The sequence below is a fragment of the Solanum lycopersicum genome, chromosome 7, assembly GCF_036512215.1.
Source record: "Solanum lycopersicum chromosome 7, SLM_r2.1".
In the NCBI taxonomy this organism is placed as follows: domain Eukaryota; kingdom Viridiplantae; phylum Streptophyta; class Magnoliopsida; order Solanales; family Solanaceae; genus Solanum; species Solanum lycopersicum.
The window spans coordinates 52194233-52207943 of NC_090806.1; the positions used below are offsets into that span (position 1 = coordinate 52194233).

General features: G+C 31.1%; 1 long non-coding RNA gene across 1 annotated transcript; it reads right to left on the reverse strand.

The window, feature by feature from the left end:
• Nucleotides 1-2690: 2690 nt before the first annotated feature.
• Nucleotides 2691-4815, reverse strand: LOC138349440 (uncharacterized). The gene is made up of 2 exons (XR_011221928.1): nucleotides 4715-4815; nucleotides 2691-2979 (listed from the first exon to the last, which is right to left on the reverse strand). It is a non-coding gene; the product is annotated as an uncharacterized lncRNA (long non-coding RNA).
• Between the last annotated feature and the right edge of the window lie 8896 nt (nucleotides 4816-13711).

Here is a 13711-nt window from a genome sequence, read left to right on the forward strand (position 1 = left end):
CATTATTCGTCGTCGAACGATCAAAACAACGTGAGTGTAAGAAAGGGTAAAAGAATTGACAAATATGTGCAAATATCTTTTGTGCATATCATGCTAAGTCTCTGAAATTCTTACCTTAAATGCATTAAACCAACGAATGGGAGAGCTATAGCTCCTCTCATACTACGTCTTAGGTCATATGACTTCTCAAGTGGTAGCTATTGTTGTATGTAAACTCAACTAACAACAAATGAATTTCAATAGCCATAAAAGTTTATCGTACACCCATATGCAACATGTTCTCATGGACCTTGACATAACAATTAGGTGGAATCTTTGTTTTCATAACCATGATAATATGTTGAACCAATATGGATTCAAATCAGAAGTGAACCTAAAATCAATCACCACACACTCATAATGCACAAACCAACATAGATCTTATCAATATTGTTTTCTCACAACATAAATTTCCACGAGCTTAAGTTATAAAAATTTAATCTTTATACACCAGGTACTCATCAAGGGAGAACCAAACTTATCCAACCCAAAGAAGAAAATGATCAAGTAACCACCCATGGAGCGATACACCCAAGCATACATAACCTATTAAAGCATTATCAAAATGCTAGATTAGTAACTATTATGAACAAACTCCTTATCACAAAACTACAATGGTCCTCACATTCCATCACACATAGACAAAACATAATATCGATGATGGGATAAATCGTAAGTCTATCGAAATACTATAAATTTTCATGATATCTCTCTTATAAAAATTCTCATAAGCAAGGTGGTACATGTAGAACAACTCAAATACTTGAACTACACCAAGACAACACTAAATATGTCTTACAGATAATAACCAAGGTGGAATAACTCTAAATACTCCTTCCATAATGTCCATATCAAACATTTTCATTCAACTGACTCTATCTCTTTGATTTTCTAGCCACCCACAATCATCAATTTAGTCCCTACTATAATTGCACGACACTCTTAATACTAACAAAACATCATAACCACTATCTTACTCCGAAACCATCATTATTATTCAAAGTATTTTTTTTATCAAATACATATTCAAATTATAACTATCTCTCTTTCTATTTAAGCATTTCATAACAAATACGATTCACATACAAGTATAATAACACTAATTTAAAATTTTATGGTACCTCTCCATTGAGATAAAACTATTAAATCACACTCAAAATCAACTTCACATACCATGCTTTATCTATCATTCTAAAACATCACATACCTCATGCCAACACTTGGGAAATTCTTGATCACTCAAAATATTTTTTTACTATAAGTTCATAACCTCTATTCACCATCAAATGTCTATATAACATTCTATATAATCTCATCAATAGAGTAGTATTAATCTACCTCTAAATTCTTAATAACCATGTAAAACTGTATATCACCTTGTGCATCATTCTTACGGCATCTATATTAATTTGAGCAATCTAACCCCACATAAAATTCTAAATTTTCTATACCCCTCACTATTTGTCAGCCAAATCAAAATTCAATCATTATAAAAGTCGATGATAAATTCCTAGTAAGTCTGTACTGTACTAGTTCACATCTTACAATCATATCTAAACTCATAGGCAAAAATCAATACAACCTTCGACTACACTCCAAGGTTTTATACGAGAGATCTTTTTCCTTCACTTTTGTGAAATTCTTTTTCATGTGGAGAAAAAGTTCTAAATATTTAGACCCTTCAATATACTAGACTCTTGTTTTTCTAGCTCGCCTACCGACCTCATACTTTTACCAATCACCTATGACATCTTACTTCACACTCTAAACCAAGGCTCTGAGGGAAACCCTTCCTTAGATCCTTTAACAATAACAAAATAACACATTTAACGAATCCAATCATGTGTAACTCCTTTCCAATCTATCAAGTATACCATATTTGTAAATACGAGTCTATAGACATCTATATTGCTATATTTCTAGCATAGATCCTAAGTCATATGTAATTCCTTTACTAATCCGCACTCTACAGTAGACTCTCACCACATTTTGCATCTCCGCAAAACACATTAGACTATCACAACATTTTGCATCTCCCCAAAACTAGTATGTCAAAACTCAACACTATGCCGCCCCATTATATTTATTTCGTGAAGCAACTTAAAGAATCAACAATGACTGCATAATCCTCTTCATAATCAATACACATAAAAAGCTAGGGTTTAAAATTTAAGACCTTAATAAGAAAATCATGTCAATCAATAGTCATTATAAGTCTTGCAATTAATCGATAAATATACCTATTTCAAAAGACACATTTGTTTTTATTTCTGGTGTTGTTATTTCAACTACTAATATTGTACTCTAGTACTAACCACGTATGAAATAGAGTGAAGGAGTTCAATACCAACTTGTATCAACTAGATACAAATTGGATTCAAGTAGTAGCAAGAAAGAAAGAAAGAAATGAGTTTTCCTAAGTTCTTATAGCCTCTCGAATAAAGGTGTTCTCATACAGTTCTGCAAGACTCTACTAGACTTATTTTTGTGTGATGAGATCACCGAACCTAACGCTCTGATACAAACTTTGTCACGACCCAAAATGAGTAGTGAGTGAAACCCATACTTAACCTCCAAGGTGGGCAAACGAAGAAATCAAAACCCCAATATTTCCCAATAATCCAACTACAAATAAAAGAATAATGAGAAAGTTCCAAAACACATAAAAGTAACCAATCATATTAACTTCTAGAGTCTGTTACATATTATCCCCAAAATCTAAAAGTCATCGCATCAAGGATAATTAATCTCTACATACTTAGTCTAATAGTATCAAATGCACCAAATTACAAGAATAAAATGGTATGTGTCCAAAAATAAAGGACATCATCTCATGACCGAGATATTCCAATACGAGCTTGAATGAATAGCTCACCCTGCGAACTGATACGATGGATATTGAATAAAGCTAAGGAACAATCAAAGTCATTGGTATACTCGCTGCACTCCATAAAAGGAAAACAAAGAAAAACACAAGTAGAGTTCAGTACAAGGCAAGCCCAAAATAGAAACTAATATACAATGAATAATAGTATGAACTCAACCATAGTACTTAACAGGTGATAAGAAACAACAACATGAACCTGTGTCAACAACACTAAAGTAAGTATGAAATAAAAGTCAATAGTATCAAGATCATCCATGAGGACTCATGCGTCCAACTAAACCATTTATGTAATTGAGTTATTTGAGATTGAGTACATTCCGTTAATTGAATGTGTTTTTACTTTAATACTATCGTGTCGGAACATGACACTCCTATCCAATTATATCGTGTCTGAATGAAATACTCCGATCCAATTACACCATGTCAGAATGTGACACTCCGATCCAATTATACCATATTGGAACGTGACACTCCAATCCAATTATATCGTGTCGAAACGTGAAAATACGATTCAATTATACCGTGTCAGAACGTGACACTCTGATCCAATAAATCGTTAATTTATCATTTATTATCACCACTTTCCATTTATTGATAATATTTCATCAAGCCTTCTTTATTAAAGGCATCACTTCAATAAAAAGATTCAATATTATAAGTTTCACAGTCTCAGAATTTCAGACCAATCACAAAACATACAATCAAGCCACACAACCACACAATCAAGTACATAGAAAAATTCACAATATTATTCATGCATATTAATCTCTATTAAGAGTTTACTATCAAATAACATAAACCATAACCTACCTCCTCCGGAGAACCGAAGTCCAGTGAGCTACTTTCCTATAGCTTTTTCTCTACTCTACATCCAAATGATTCAATCTATGCAACACACATAATTTTTAAGCTCACGAGTCTATAGGCATTTACATTACTATATGTATATCCTCGACCTAAAAATCATCAAACACAAATTTATACTCAAATTCCTAATCTTGAGGTCCATTACTATGCCAAGTCTCTTATTTGCTCAAGGTTAAGTCCTTGTTTCTCTGAATAACATAACCTTAATGATATTCTAATTTACTTCACTTAATATGTAATTACCTATCTTAGTATATCAAATTTTGATTTATAAAATGATAACAATACGAGAACATGCAAACTCAAATTCACATTATTCATATAAAATATACAAGTAAAAGACTATGTTGCACTGCAGTTATCAAAAACTGCAAAAGTTAATCCAAAGAAGCCAGGTTTCTTCAACCCACAATGCTATGCAAACCATTTTCCCTACCATTACCAATATAGCCCAATAAATTTATGATTAAATAATAATAATAATAATAATCCAAACCCCATTGCTTTTCAAATAAACACATAATAACATGTCATTGTATAGCTTAGGACTAAAACTTCAACATACCTAATTCAATATATTTAGTTGTATAAAATAAATAGTATTAAATCTTGATTCCTTAAAGTAACTACAACAAATAAAAGAAAAAACCTCAAAATTGTCAAGTTACATACTGTAACTTGAATTGGAAAACGAACAACCATCCATCCCATAATAATATTAATTTTATTCCTCAAATCATCACCTCATTATTTCCTACCATCATGACAATTATTAGTCATTATTCTATGTCTTCTTAATGAAATCAATCTCACTTATACAATTAAATGATACAGAATTTACTTTAGATTGTATCACAACAACTATTTGAAAATATATCTGGCTAATACACGTCCAAGATTAAATCTTTAAGAAACTATTACCTGGTTGTAGAAATTGACGCCGCAATAAGTTTCTACGATGACCTTTTTTTCTTCTTTTTAACAAAATATTTATCGACTAACGGTGTTAGACTTTATCAACCTATTTTCATATATAGGTTAGCCTTAGGGTATTAAATGAATAATGGGCTTGGGCCATTAACTATCAGCTAATAAAAGTTAATTATTTATACGTACTCGCTAACCAAATAAATTATTAAAATTTACCCATTAATTTTATAATTTTAATTACAAATATCTCAAAATACTCATTTAAAATTTTTTGAAATGTATTTTATTAATTAAAAAACTCTACTAGTCAAAATAACCAAATGGGTCGTTACACTAACGGAATGGATAGATATCAGAATGACAAGCTTATGTGTAAAAGAAGTCCCAAATAGTATTCTTGTGGGAATGTAATTAAAGATGTCAGTAAGAAAGTCCATATAAAAATGAGTTAGTCTTTTTGATTCAATTGGTATAACTTAGTTTAAGGTGTCATAGTGACAAGAAGGTTAACTTCGTGGTGATGAAAAGAGCTAATTGAACATGATAGTAATAAGATTTCGTAATGGATTATGATTGAGATGCAACTATTTAATAAGGATTGTTGGTTTACAAAATTGTATTCTAATGATGGCTTGCGATTACTAAGGTTGTGGATTGATACTATTTCGTGAGTAGCTTGACTGAATGGAAAGTTATAGGAGGTATCAAGACACTGCTTGTATAAAAATTTAAAACTGCTAGTTTCATAAAGGGAAGGAATTACTTTAATGTATATTAGTTTTTGGAAGGAGGCGATCGAGAATGAAGATTTCTACTCTAAGTGCAAGGACAAAATATGTACATTCAGATAGTAGAAATAAATGATTTTTAGAGAAGTGTGGTTTTATCTATTTAGCTTTACTTATGTTAATAGTGTCACAAGTTAATCATAATGATTAAAAACAGTTCGATAAAATTTGAGAAAGAAGTGTACAGAGCTCGAGTGTGATGATATATTTTGTGGTTTTGAGTTCGATAATGAGTATGGTTGAATTTTTAGAAAAACATATGATATGGTCGATGTATAGGCAATCAATGATAATCTAAGATACATGAATTCATACAAATCTTCAAGATAAAAGCTAATGTTGATATATAAAAGGAATGGGCTACACAGTTGGATTCAACATTCAAGTTTTTCATTGTAAGTTTAGGTTTTTGGCAGTGTGTTTTCTCAAGATATGAACTGGTAAGGTAAGAAATGATCGATCGTATTGAGTATGAAGCATATGAAAGGACTTAAAAATAAATTGAGTAGTAAATTTGATTTTTTTTATTGAATACCTGAAGGGGGTTTCACGTAATGTTTTGATTTAGAGTATAAGATAAAATGTCATCGGTTATTGATCAATTGTTTATAAGTGAGTCGGTAAAACGAACAAGAGTAAAGTGTATTTAAGGGTTTAAGATATTTAAAATTTTGCGTCATGAGAAGAGCTTAAGAAGAGCTGAAGGAATAAGACCTTTCATATAAATCTTTGGTTTGAAGTTGAAGGTTGTATGAATTTTGTCTTTGAGTTGAGAAATGAGTATGAGATGTAAAATCATTCAGCATGGACCTACTATGGATTTATTAGAATTTTCATGAAAATTGAGTTTTAACTTTGGTGAAAAAAAGTGAGGTGTGTAAAATTATGTGTTGTTATGTGGGGCTAAATTGTTCAGATTATGGTGGGTGACTTATTGATACACAACAGTAGGGACCTACATTTACACATGATTATTGAGGATTATGAGGTGTTTGAAACTACAATTTTTTTTGAGACAATATAGATTGTTATGATGCAATAGTAGTGGGTAAATGTTATGAGCTTATAGTATATCAAATTATTGGAGTGACCAAGAATTTTTTATGTTTTGTTTGAGGTATATAATGGTTTTGAATATTAGTTGAAATTTGGTATCTGAAAGAATATATGGAGTTGACATTGTATGTGATTTAACAAATTTATATTGATGGGAAAGTACTTTTAGATTTGAAATTAGTGTTGTCAGCCTTTGGTGGGTTCTGTATCCATCATAAAATATTTATTTGGACAGAGACAACCATTGTTTGAAAGTTCTAGAGGCGATAATGTGTTTTTAAGAAGACTATTATACTAGTGACGACTTGAGAGTAAGTTAAATAACGGGTGAGATTATGATATTTGTTAGTATTAAGAGTGTTGATTTTGGTTTGGTACTGTGAGAAGTATGTGGGTTTAATTAATCGAGTATGCTTACAATTGTAATAGGAACTAGACTAATTGATAGTGGGTAGCAAAAAATCAGGGAGACGAAGTTAGATGGATCAAAGTGTTTGATATGGGCACTATGGAAGAAGTATCTAGTGTTATTCAACTTTGTTTCTCTATTTTCTTATATGACCATCTACCTTGTTTTGGATATGGTTTGAAGTGTGATTTTCTATCAATGAGTGGATTTCTAATGGTGGATCGGATGTACCAATCCTCTATTGTCCTCTTGATTTGGTAGGATCATTTGGTAGACTTGGTCATTTCTGTTATAATATATTTGGTGTTGTCGTGGAGAATTGAAGCATTTCAGTTGTTCTATACATACCATCTTTCTTATGAGAATTTATAAAAGAGCTACCACAAGTATTTACAATTGTTCGAATGTTTTAGTATTCATCCACATGTTGAGATCACGTTCCACATATTTATGATTGAATGAAGGGATAGTTGGGTCTAACTCTACCATTCTTAAAGGTTATCTACAAAATAGCTATTGATCTAGCATTTTGATGGTGTTGTTAGAGGTTCTATTAGTTGAGTATATCGGTAGCTAAGTTGTTACTTCATCTTGTTCTTCTCTGTGTTAAATAAGTTGGATTGTCCCTTGATTAGTACTTGATTTCTAAAGATCAGATTCTTATAACTTAAGTTCACAAAAAGATTGTATTGTCATGTGGGAATCTTGATAAAATTTGTGATGGTTTGAGCATTATTGATGTTTGATGGTTGATTCAAGCTCATTTATGGTGGTATCCAGTATCGATTTAGAAGTTTAAGTGGGTTTGATTTGAAAGTTCTTTTCTTAGTAGTTGATCGTGATGGAACGGTCTTACGGAGGAACTCAATTAGAGATACAAGCATAAACTAGTAGATCATAACTCAAGCTTTTCGTGACTTTATTTATTCTTTATTCTTCTTCCTTATGTTCGAGGACGAACATTATTTTTAGTGGTGGATAATGTAATCACTTGCAAGGTCATTTTTGGAAAATTTCACAAAACTATCATTTTTATCCTTTTCGATAGTTGGCTGAGTCAATTTTGATCAGTTTGTGAAGCTGGATTGAAAATTTTAAACTATTCGATAACTACGATTATTTAATTGATGGACATATGGTAAAAAAGTAATTTATTTAATGGGTGGTTAATGGGTCAACCCATGTTAAAATAACTTATTAAGGTTTATTCCTTTTAATATATAACTATTTTAATAAAATAAAGAAAAGGACGAAGAAATACTTCTGGTGCAAAGCGGCGACCGAATTTATGAACTGACATCTACTGCACATCCATGTACAATTTCTAATGCCTTAAATCTTCTCAATACATATTATATTATAGTCAATTAGGATGCTGAGTGTTACTGGAGGATTTTAGATTTATTACTTTATAAACTAAGAAGAAATGAATTTCTGTTAAATTTTTTCGTTACCACCTTGGTGGTTTGGGAAATTGGTGGGGACAAAGTTATACAATATGTCGATTAATATAATCATCTCACATTACAAATTAGTTAATGTTTATAGGTTGTACCTTTGTTTCATGGGATTTTCACCACTGATTTCGTAACCAGTGATTTTCACGTTTTGTAAATCTTATTTTACTATCACAATATAAATTACGTTTTTGATGTATTGATATAGGTAATTAATTATTAGATGTATGGTATTATATGAATAACATTAGATTGGTGATATCGGAGAATTTGAAACCTAACCCTAGACTTGAAATTTGGAGAAATTAGTTTTTGAAGAGAATTGGCATGTTAATTGAAAATCGACCTCAAGATTTAGGAACTCGATTTTAGTTTCAAATGTGTTTGGGGTATAAGATATACATATGTTCATGTGAGTATTGTTAGTTTCAAAATCTTATTGTAGTTAAGTAATTGTTTGAATAGATTGAATTTATTTGGAGACTCAATGAAAGAGTAAGACTCGAGTCTCAGAGTGATTATTCGACTATTCGAGGCAAGTGGATTTCTAAATCCTTGCTAAGTGTATGAAATTAGTGTATTTCCTTGTGGTATGTGTTAAGAGTAATGAGACTTGGTGAAGGGTTGACTTGTCTACCTTGATTAATTCTATTAATGAAGAGGGATAAACCATATGATCATTAGCTGATATATTATTGACTTGATTTATTACATGTGATTTTGTTTTTTATTGAACCCGTATAATTCTGATAATTGAGGTGATTATATGGCATAGCGACATTTGATTTATTGAAATGTTGCATCATCTCCTTTGTTTCATATAATGTTGTCTACATGCATTGACATGAGATTGGGTACGAGTAAAGACCTAACACGTAGAGATCGTCCGTGTTGAGATCGATTTGTAATTATTTGGACACATGGACATCGTCCGTGCGATTGAAAGGTTATGATTATAATTTGGGCACTTGGAGATCGTCCCTGATGAACTTGTTTGTTTTATGATAGTGCTGTGAGAACGTCCGCATAGACACGTGGAGATCATCCGTGTCAGTATATGGACCTCGCAAGTCCCCCATGAGTCATGAATTCTCGATGTATTTTCGAGAAGTATCATGTATATATGGTTGAGACTATAATTGGTATTCTGAGCCATATAACTTCATTGTGTCATATTACATTGCATCACATGACATCCTTCATTCTTGATGATTATGTGTTTTATTGGTGGTTGAAAAGTATTTGATATTTGATTACCTCTATTTGATGAACTTGATCTTGTGTGTTAATAATATTGTGAGGGTCTATTTGTGAAAGTTTTGATTTTGAATATTGAGTATGTAGTTGAGGATGTGTAATTTTTAAAATGATTTTGATGAGATGGTGCTATGAAAACTATGAACTGTTAGGTTGGCTGATTTTTATACAAGTTGTAGATTTGGAGGTTCAGTTGGTGTGTAAGGAGTTATCCCCATTTTATCCCCTTAGCTTTTGTTTAGAAGTTTAGTTTATGAGTACAGTGTGGTTTGGTACTTACCCCTTGCCACTACAATTTTTTTGTAGGTTACTAGCCTGGATATTTGTGATATTTCTCTTCTCCTTGTCCGAGGCTTCTTATGGAGAATTGTAAGGTAGCTTCTCGTTATCTCAGCAGGCCTTCTTACTCCTATTTGACAATCATATTTTGGGGGTATTTTTGAGTAAATTATGAAATCTTCACATTTTATTGTATTGGTCGAGGTTTAGACTGACTTGTTTTGGTGGGATAAGAAGAGTATCATCACATCCATTCTTGGGTCATGACAAGTTTAGTTGGTGAATATAGTGTTTGAATTAAGTTAAAACTAAACTTATTAAACTTAGATAGTTGTTAAGTTGTTTTAATAAGTTAAAATATATAATGTGTTTAATTTGGTGAATGTAGCGTTTGAATTAAGTTTAAAATAAATAAACTAATTAGACTTAAAAAGTTGTTAAGTTCTTCAAACAAGTTAAAATATATGATGTGATATAGTTGGTGAATATTGTTGGAATTAAGTTCAAAACAAAATTAATTAGACTTTAAAACTTGTTAAATTCTTCAAACAAGTTAAAATATATAATGTGATTTAATTGGTGAATATAGTGTTGGAATAAGTTAACGCTAAACTCATTATACGTAAAAAGTTGTTAAGTTAATTTTATAAGTTAAAAATATCTAAAGTGGTTTAGTTGGTGAATATAGTGTTGAAATTAAGTAAAAATAAACTAATTAGACTTAAAAAGTTGGTTAATTTTTTAAATTAGCTAAAATATATAATGTTGTTTAGTTGGTAAATATATTGTTGGAATTAAGTTAAAACTAAACTAATTAGACCTAAAAAGTTGTTATGTTCTTCTGTCATGATCCAAAAATGGCCTTCACCTTATCCCACCAAGGCAAGTCATCCTGAAACACAACTAATACAATAAAATGCGAAAAATTTACTACAACTTAAATTATATCTCAAAACCTGGTTGTCACGTGTATAGGCCTCTAAAGTATTACAATTGAATTAAAAGAAAATATAAGTCTGATATGACATTGTTTCTAGAGTATAACAAAATCATAACAGGAGTAAGACGGTTTGCTGAAATGACAAACAACTACCTCACAAATATTCAAGAAGCCTCGAAAAAGAAGAGAATATATCACAAAGGTTCGGGCTAATAACATACAAAAAATTGTAGAAGCAAGGGGTAATCAACAAGTAAACCTCTAAGCATAAGCTAAAGGGATGAAATACGATTACTCCTACCACCTCAACCGAACCTCTAAAAGTACAACCTGCATAAAAATCAGTCCAACCTAACAGCTCACAGTATACATAGCACGCAGCTCAACAACAACAACACCTAGATAAGTTACATATCCTCAATAACAACACTTTGATAAATTACATATCCTCAATAACAATACTTTGCCATATTACATATTCTCAACAACAACACTTTAACAAATTTTATATCCTCAACAACAAGGTCAGTATTTATCAATCACAAGTTCCACAGAAAGGTATTTACAAGATCAGGAAAACACAATATCTGACCTAGTGATACACTCCCGCTTTCTCTCAGTTTGGAACCCATAGGAGACATATCTGTCCATGCATGTGTCACAGTGCACGATACGACTCTCAATAATAGTAACCATCATGGCGCACGATATCTCCCTAAAAATGTAGTATCCATCGCACGTGCGATATGTTTCTCAAAATAGAATATCATCTTTAAGTTCTCATTCTTTCTTAATGCTCATAACACTTGTCACAACCATGTCTCAAAATAATGCAAATGACATGTTTACACAAATAATGAGAAGATGACTATTTACATAACATTGCACAATCCACAACAACACAAACATGGTATCACATCGACAATGATTCAACAAGTCTTCAAAACTTTCTCAACACATCATAAATAAAAAATTAATCACATTGTCATTTGTTACCTTTTTTCATCATTAGACTAATATGTACAAGTCAACCCATCACAAAATCCCATTACTCACAAACCTATACCACAAGAATATACACGCATTTCATACACTTAATAAGAGTTAAGAAATCCACTTGCCTCAAATAGTGGAACAATCACTATGGGACTTGAGTTTTCCCCTCCTATAAAGCTTGAAATTAATGCAATCTATTCAAATAAATGACCACAATGAGAACTTGAGACTAACAATACTCATATTACTATGTCTAGTCTAGACTCAAAAACTTATTCAAGTAAACAATCAAACTCCTAATCATTAATTTATTTTCTAAGTTCAAGCCTAGGGTTAAGTTTCATTTTTTTTCAATATCATAAATCTATTACTTTTCACACCTAATACTTAATTTACCTATGTCAATATTTCAAATTTGAATGATAATGTGTTGTTCATAGGAAAATTCCATACCAAAAAAATCAAGAGTAGAAAAACCGTATCTTTACTAAATAACAAACAAAACTTTAACCAACTTATCATAACCCAATTATCAAACTCATTAGTAATCATTGGTACCCAATGATTGTCCATGTTGTTAACTAAATAAACAACAATGACACTATTTATATTTCTTTCGGCCGATTCACAGTGTAAAAAAAAATTAATATTTTATTCTTTCTTTCATAATGCCATGTGCTACTTGTATGCTTATTTTATAATATACCATACCTTGTCCATTTATTATACCAATTTTTTATGTCGTTTGAGGAAGGAAATAAAATCCACCAAATTATTCTATTTATACTCTAATCATAATGATTTTCTTAATCATTAGCATTAACTATACCATAACAATCTCTCAAAATATTAATTCCCTAAGCAACAGAAATAATTTATATGCATATTAAATTAAATACTAAATTCAACTCCTTCATTCATTATTATATTAATATATATTCATCCTCCAAACTTCAATATAATGCAACGGGACTTGGAACAATGCTAGTTCTGAACTACAGAAGTATGCCTCCAATGTTTCATTCGTCTGACGCAGCAGCATATGTCCTCGCGTATTCCCTTTTCTATTGTTTTTATTTTCTATATAAACTAATTTTGTACCAAAAGTGGCAAACCCTAATGGCTTAATTTAATAGGTATGGGTCAAATTATATAGGGAACTAAATTAATAATCAGTTTAGCTCATTTACTATCAATTAAGTCAATTATCTACAATTGTCCATTAATTATAACTCAAGTTAAATGAATAATTCAAAACTTTTACAAATCACCTTACGGGTCATCACATTATCCACCACTAAAAACTATGTTCGTTCTCAAACCTAGACAATGAGATGAGGAATAACAATTGTTAGTAAAAGCCATAGTTATGACCTACTAGTCGAGGTTCATCTCTCCAAGTGAACTCTTTTTTTAAGATCATTCCATCGAGATAAACTATTATGAACTGAACATTCGAATCAAACCTTACCAACCTAGAAATAAGGAATTATTACCAAACCATAGATTAACAGATTAATCCGTTATGAACCAAAACCCTTTAAAACATGACACGACCACAAATAAAAATCTCCTCTAACATAACGAAGATAACCTCCTGAATCTATACTAGCTACAACCAAAATTTAGCTTGAACCAACCACCACACTCATAGTGCACAAACCATCACATATCTTACCAAGATTTCCTTTACACAACACAATTTTTTCACGAGTTTAAGTTAAACAAAATAAAATATGATCTTTAGACATAACATACTCATCAAGGGAGAATCAAACTTATAGAAAAATGATTAAGTAAACGTCC